The sequence below is a fragment of the Gymnoscopelus braueri genome, assembly GCF_963280865.1.
Source record: "Gymnoscopelus braueri genome assembly, chromosome: 10".
Lineage (NCBI taxonomy): Eukaryota > Metazoa > Chordata > Actinopteri > Myctophiformes > Myctophidae > Gymnoscopelus > Gymnoscopelus braueri.
The window spans coordinates 19,741,858-19,749,357 of NC_137611.1; the positions used below are offsets into that span (position 1 = coordinate 19,741,858).

General features: G+C 41.8%; 1 protein-coding gene across 1 annotated transcript in view; it reads right to left on the minus strand.

Moving 5' to 3' along the window:
• LOC308094336 (ETS-related transcription factor Elf-1-like) overlaps window positions 1-3,091 on the minus strand; it is a 20,497-nt gene extending 17,406 nt beyond the window's left edge. Inside the window, exon 1 of the mRNA XM_080440925.1 lies at window positions 2,983-3,091. The gene's annotated coding sequence lies outside the window, so the exon portion shown is untranslated. The remainder of the gene's footprint in view (window positions 1-2,982) is intronic.
• Between the last annotated feature and the right edge of the window lie 4,409 nt (window positions 3,092-7,500).

Sequence of the window (7,500 nt, forward strand, 5' to 3'; positions counted from 1 at the left end):
TGTGTGTGCGTGCGTGCGTGCGTGCGTGCGTGCGTGCGTGCGTGCGTGCGTGCGTGCGTGCGTGCGTGCGTGCGTGCGTGCGTGCGTGCGTGCGTGCGTGCGTGCGTGCGTGCGTGCGTGCGTGCGTGCGTGCGTGCGTGCGTGCGTGCGTGCGTGCGTGCGTGCGTGCGTGTGTGAACTAGGCCAGGATGATAAAGCAAGGCAGTAGAGGGAACAGCTGATAAGGCTGCTGTCGCTTGGGGTAACCAGAGCATTTGAGAACAGGGGTCATCGTGGGGACTGGAGGGTGGTCATAACTTTGTTGGGATGACCTTCTGGGTCTGGATGTGTGTGTGTGTGTGTTTTTGTATTAGTATCCATGATGTGGGGACAAAAGATATTCCCAGAAGGATAGTGAGATCTGTCAAAATCGACCTTGTGGGTACTTAGTGGGATACCACAGGATTTCATTTCCATGGCTAAAAAGGATTTTTAGAGCTAAGGTTACAATTTTTAAAGATTCAGCTTTGGGGTTAGGGTTAGGATTAGTCATTTGGGGGCTAGGTTTAGTGGGAATGTGTTAGGTTTAGGGTTGAGGTTAAGGTTAGGATTTGGGTAAAAATTGCTACGGCAAATGGTGAAAAAAAGAATATTTATGAAAATTAACTTTTGATGTCCCAGTGGGATACATTATACCTGTGTGTGTGTGTGTGTGTGTGTGTGTGTGTGTGTGTGTGTGTGTGTGTGTGTGTGTGTGTGTGTGTGTGTGTGTGTGTGTGTGTGTGTGTGTGTGTGTGTGTGTGTGTGTGTGTGTCTTGACGGGGTTTTCCCCAAACCCCGTCCAGGGTTATGCGGACGACGTATCGCTAGCATCTCGGGAAGAGAGTGTTATTAAGAATATGCTCTCTAGAACAGACGCATTTCTAGACTGGTCCGGTTTAGAAGCAAAACACTCTAAGTGTGCTGTTCTTTACCAGAGACGTAGTGGCGGCAACCGCTGGTATAAATCTAAGACTGACAAGAGTCCTGAATTTACCATCAACTCAGAACCGATTAGTGTGTATGACCTGCATAGGACATACAACTACTTAGGTCATAGATTTAACATAGCTGGAGAATGGAAAGAACAGGTTGAATACATCATGACTGAGTTTATAGCCAGGCTGAACCTGATTGATGCTTCACCGCTGCCACTGCTAATGAAGTTGGAGGCTATCAGGCAGGTTGCCCTGTCCAGAATTCAACATCTCTTCTCCAACGTTCAACTAGCATGCAAAACACTTAGTGAACTAAACGACAAAATAGTTCATTTTGTTAGGAAGTGGTTTGGACTTAACACCCACTCCACCAGAGACATTATTTTCCAGTCCAAACAGGGGGGTGGGTTTGGCGTCCCAAATGTGGAGTGGATATGTAATGCCACAAGGCTGGCTCACCTGCTAAGCATGCTAAACAGTGATGACAAGACTGTCAGGGAACTTGCTAGATCTTCTCTGTTTCTAGATATGAAACGGCGTAAAGTGCCCCTGGCAAGAGAGGGCGAGCCAAGTTTCCTGGGGTTCAAAAGAAAGCCCAAACTTAAAATGGACTCACATGCTACTGGGTTCGTAGGTTGCTACATGCTACTCAGATTGGCCTGACCTCAACTCTGTAGCAGTCTCTGAGGACATTATTACCAACTGTAGGATCTCAGTAAGGACTACTGTTATTGATAAAGAACATAATTTATCACCAGTTAATGCACGGAGGTACCTTGTAATGTTACAACAGCAGAACCAACAACAACACTGGACTGGTTTAAAACTACAAGGAAAGCTAGCTTGCCTTCCTACTGCAGATCACACCGTCTCTCACACAATATTAAAAAATTATGCAGTTGATGAGGATATAATCACCTTTACAGTCAAAGCCAGATTACAGGTCCTCCCAACCAGACTCAATCTTTCTCTGTGGTACCCTAATACGTTTCCTCCTCATTGTCTGCACCATGACTACACTCCAATTACTGAAACTCTGTCACATATTCTGAACGGCTGCCATGTATATAAGGGAATGTACATTGCTAGGCATGACAGAATTGTTGACCTATTAGCTAAGGATATAAGTTCATATGTTTCATCATCTGCCAAAATGTATAAGCACTCTTGTGTTTCAACTGCCATGTTCATGCGCAATAATGAAAATGATGCCTTTTCAGATGTCACAGCTAATACACCAGATGTTGTTGTTGTTGATGAGAAGTGACCATTTTGGAAGTGGCATGTACATTTGATCACAGCCTGGAAGAGGCATTCCTTACCAAGGTGCTTAAGTACCAACGTCTTAAGGATGCTATCATGCAGCTTGGTTACAAATGTAAACTGCTTGTGTTCATATTTAGAAGCCTCGGCAATGTCCATAAATCAGTTGTGAGAGGCCTGCAGATTGCAGGAATGCCCAAGCCAAAAGCTAAGGCATTGGCAAAATTCTGTTCAATGTCTGTGATAATTGGCAGTCGCCATATATGGAGGAGGCGATGCTTCCTGTACCCGTGATCTGTATTCTGAAATACTTGTCGCTGAGTTTTTTCCAAGTTTGTGCATATACTATTGTTTGTGTTCAAGAATTTATTGTTAAAATGTGAACGCAAATAAAGATGTTAAATGTGTGTGTGTGTGTGTGGGTGTGTGTGTGTGTGTGTGTGTGTGTGTGTGTGTGCGTGTGTGTGTGGCTTCTGCCCTCATTATCACTGATTTAATACTAGCCATGTGGTGTTGTAATCAAACTTTTTGGCGGGAGCTGTGAGTTTGCAGTCTATTTGTATGAACAAACTTAGAAGAAAATTACTTTCACTTTCTCTTAAGCACGCAACTGTCATTTTTAGTGTCAAAATGAAAATCTAAAAGCCCAAATGGAACACAATCACTGTACAGTATGAACATAAAGTATTGCATTTGCAGTGTTAAGAATGGTTCATTTTCTTTATAGATGTCCTGTTGTGTAGAATGGAAGCAAAGGGCTTACCTTCTGCTCATGGACTGTGACTGTTAACTGTCACTGCAGCAGCTGGCTGGAACATCATAGAGAACAGGAAGCTGTTCTCATCCCCTTTCACAAACAAAAAAGAAAAAAAGAAAGAAGCACATGCAAGATCTGCCTCAGTGGTACAGACCTAGGATCAGTTTCCCTTTCTGAACGTTGCTGGAATGAAACGACTTCACAGACCAGAGGTCAGTGCTGTGGATTTTTTTTTGTCCCTGTCTATTCTGTGTCCTTGCTTCCCCTATGCCTTCAAAAACCCCTCCCCCTCCTGGTTTTGATTGGATACCTGTTTTGTGAGTCCAGGTAACCAGTGGAGACCATTGTGGGCGAGGGAGCAAACGTAAACACAGGTTTATTTGCAATGTAAAGCAGTGAGCCAAGCAACTGATCAACTGATCTGTATGGGGTATTATTATAGGGGCAGGCCTGCGCTCATTATAGGCCTATAGGCCTATATACAGTGTGTCAATGTGGTATAGGTACACAGAGTGGATAAATAAATATACACTATATGGAATAACTTTATATAACAAAACGTGTGAAAATAGACTGACCAAGTAAATGCAGTGGTGTAAAGTAACTAAGTACATTTACTCAAGTACTGTGCCTAAGTACAATTTTGAGTAGTATTTTTTTTTTGTACATTTACTTCTACTTCACTACATCTCAGAGGAAAATATTGTACTTTTACTCTACTACAATTAGTTGAAGGCTCGAGGTACTAGTTACTTTGAAGATTTTGATTATTATTACAAAACATACATTAACCACTTCAGCACTATATACATTTCGGCCATTTGAATATAGCCGATCTACAAGCTTGTTGATCTGCTATTTTCAAAAGATTTTATACATGAACAGGGATATCCTGCATAATGAGTACTTTCTACTTCTGGTACTTTAAGTACATTTTGATACTAATTATTTTGTACTTAAAAAAAATAATAATAATCCGGACTTTTACTTGTAACAGAGTATATTACATTACATTACGCCATTTTACTTAAGTAAAGAATGAGAGTACTTTTTCCACCACTGGGGCAGGCGCTCATTATAGGCCCAGTAGCCTATATAGGCCTATATGTCAGTGTGGTATAGGTACACAGAGTGGTTAAATATATATATGGAATAAATATAGCAAAAGTTGTGAAAATAGACTGACCAGGTAAAAGAAAGGTTGTATTACTTCTAAAGTAAGGAAAAATGAAGTGTTCAGTATGGGTGTTGCTCGTTTTGCATAATGTTTTGCACAATGTGCTAGCATAATACATACACCATACTGAGCTAGGCATACACACAGTTGGCAGACACAAACAGACACAAACATGATGCACACAGTGTGCACTGCAAACTAACTAACCCACAAAAGCAACTTTTACACACACACACACACACACACACACACACACACACACACACACACACACACACACACACACACACACACACACACACACACACACACACACACACACACACACACACACACACACACACACACACACACACACACACACACACACACACACGCACACGCAGAAGTGAAACTGAGCTCTCTTTTTACTCAGACACTGGTGCTCCCTGGTGGCTGAGATCTGTAGGCTGCAGCAACACCCCCATGACCCAGACGAGAGAACTTTGATTAAGAATCCTTTTTTCATTCCCTCCCTTTGTTCTTTCCGTCGTTAATGATGGGGAGGAGAGTGGGGACAGGGTCCTATGTTCTAGAACCAGAGCTGGTGCAATAACCCTTTAGTTGAAAAATTAAAGAAATGGCACCAATTAATTATACACAGCATCAGTTCTCTCTCTCCATTAGAGGCCTCTCTCTCTCTCCCTAGGGGTGCCATAACTACCTAGGCCTAACTTAGTACCCTGCTGTGACCCTGCTGTACATGACAGGTGGCATTGGCTCAGGGGTAGAGCGGCTGGATGGGAACAGAGAGGTTCCCCAAATCGAACCCGGGCTCCCCCAGAGTTAGTGTCGAAGTGTCCTTGAGCAAGACGCTGATCCCCTAATTGCTCCCAATAGTAGGGGGTACTAAGCACAAAAAATGGCCAAATCGTTACGCGGCGGATAAAAGCATGAAATTTGATACAGATGTCCCTTGGGTCATCCTAAAACATCCTAGAAGGGGTGCCCAAAAAAATCTTAAACAGGAAGTGACTTATGGACAAAATTCAAAATGGCCACCTAAACTGTTGACCGTTGACTCAAAAGACACCAAAAGAATCTCCAAAAAGCATAAAATTTGGCACATATGTCCCTTGGGTCATCCTAAGACATCCTAGAAGGGGTGCCCAAAGGAATCTGAAACAGGAAGTGAGTTATTGACTAAATTGAAAATGGCCGCCTAGTGTTGTCGATTGACTCAAAAGACAACTAAAGAATCTCATAAAAGCATACAATTTGGCACACATGTCTTTTTGGTCACCCTAAGACATCCTAGAAGGGGTGCCCAAAGAAATCTTAAGCAGGAACTGAGTTATTGACAAAATTGAAAATGGCCGCCTACAGTGTTATCTATTGACTCAAAAGACAACTAAAGAATCTCATAAAAGCATACAATTTGGCATACATGTCCCTTGGGTCATCCCAAGACATCCCAGAAGGGGTGCCCAAAAAAATCTTAAACAGGAAGTGAGTCATTGACAAAATTGAAAATGACCGCCTACAGTGTTGTCGATTGACTCAAAAGACAACTAAAGAATCTCATAATGGCATACATGTCCCTTGGGTCATCCTAAGACATCCTAGAAAGGGTGCCTGAAATTATCTGAAACAGGAAGTGAGTTATTGACTAAATTGAAAATGGCTGTGTACAGTCTTGACAGATGATGCAAAAGACAGTCTCTCAATGGAAAACACTCCTCCCACACGGGCTGCACTACTACAATATTCAAATCGTGCAGCCAATCTAGCATTTGGTCCAGAAGCCTGAAAGCTATGCAATCTCTACCATCTCCTGACAAATAAATTAAAGTCGCTGATTCGTGGACACCTTTATGGACACTCTTGCCAGAGGCTGCTTAAGTTTGTAGAGAACTCAAGTGTGGCTGCAAAGCTGAGCCCTTCTGTTCGAGAAAGTGTAGATGCCGGGATGCTGGGTTACCTTGCAGAGCATTATGCCAATGTGCTGGTAATTGCGAAATGGCACACATGAATGTAGTTACTAAACACTAATCACAAAAAAACAGTAATGATCAAGAAGAAAATACATGAGAAGATAGAGTGTAAAACAAGCAAGAAGATGTAGAGTGCAAAATAAATAAGATGCAGAGAGTAAAATAAGAATATGCAGAGTAAGATAAGATGCAGAGTAAAATAAATGAGAATATGCAGAGAGTTAGATAAATAAAGAAGATTCAAAGAGTACAATAAAAAAATTATGCAGAAAGTAAAATAAATAAGTGATGTAGAAATGAAAACAGAAGGTAGACTACAAAATACGGCAAGTTATGCACTGCATAACCTGTCGTATTGAGTCTGCATAATATGCAGACTGCCATGGTCAACTGTTTAAACAGCCATTTAGAATTTCTTCAACATGGTCCCTTCCTAAAAAGTTTAATAAACAAGCAAACAAATAAATAACCCCTTCTAGGATATATTAAGAAGCACTCAATGTACGTACCAAATTATACACTTTTATGACGTCCCCTTATGTTTTCTTTTGTGTCAACTGCTTTTAGGCGGTCACTTCCTGTTTAAAACCTTTTTGGGCACCCCTTGTAGGATGCGTTCAGATCACCCAAGGGACATTTGTACCACATTTCATGCTTTTATGAGATTCTGTAGGTATCTTGCATCATCTTTCAACACTGTAGGCGGCCATTTTCAATTTAGTCAATAACTCACTTCCTGTTTCAGATTATTTTTGGCACCCCTTCTAGGATGTGTTAGGATGACCCAAGGGACATATGTGCCAAATTGTATACTTTTTGGAGATTCTATAGGCTTTTTGAGTCAATCGCCAACACTGTAGGCGGCCATTTTCAATTTAGTCAATAACTCACTTCCTGTTGAAGACTTTTTTGGGCACCCCTTCTAGGATGTCTTAGGATGACCCAAGGGACATGTGTGACACATTTTATACTTTTTGGAGATTCTTTAGTTGTCTTTTGAGTCAATCGACAACACTAGGCGGCCATTTTCAATTTGGTCAATAACTCACTTCCTGTTTCAGATTTTTTTGGGCTCCCCTTCTAGGATGTCTTAGGATGACCCAAAGGACATGTGTGCCACATTTTATGCTTTTTGGAGATTATTTTGGTGTCTTTTGAGTCAACGGTCAACAGTTTAGGTGGCCATTTTGGATTTTGTCCATAACTCACTTCCTGTTTAAGATTTTTTTGGGCACCCCTTCTAGGATGTTTTAGGATGACCCAAGGGACATCTGTATCAAATTTCATGCTTTTATCCGCCGCGTAACGATTTTTCACTTAGTACCCCCTACTACAATGAGCAGGTTGGTGCCTTGCATGGTTTCCTCTGCCATC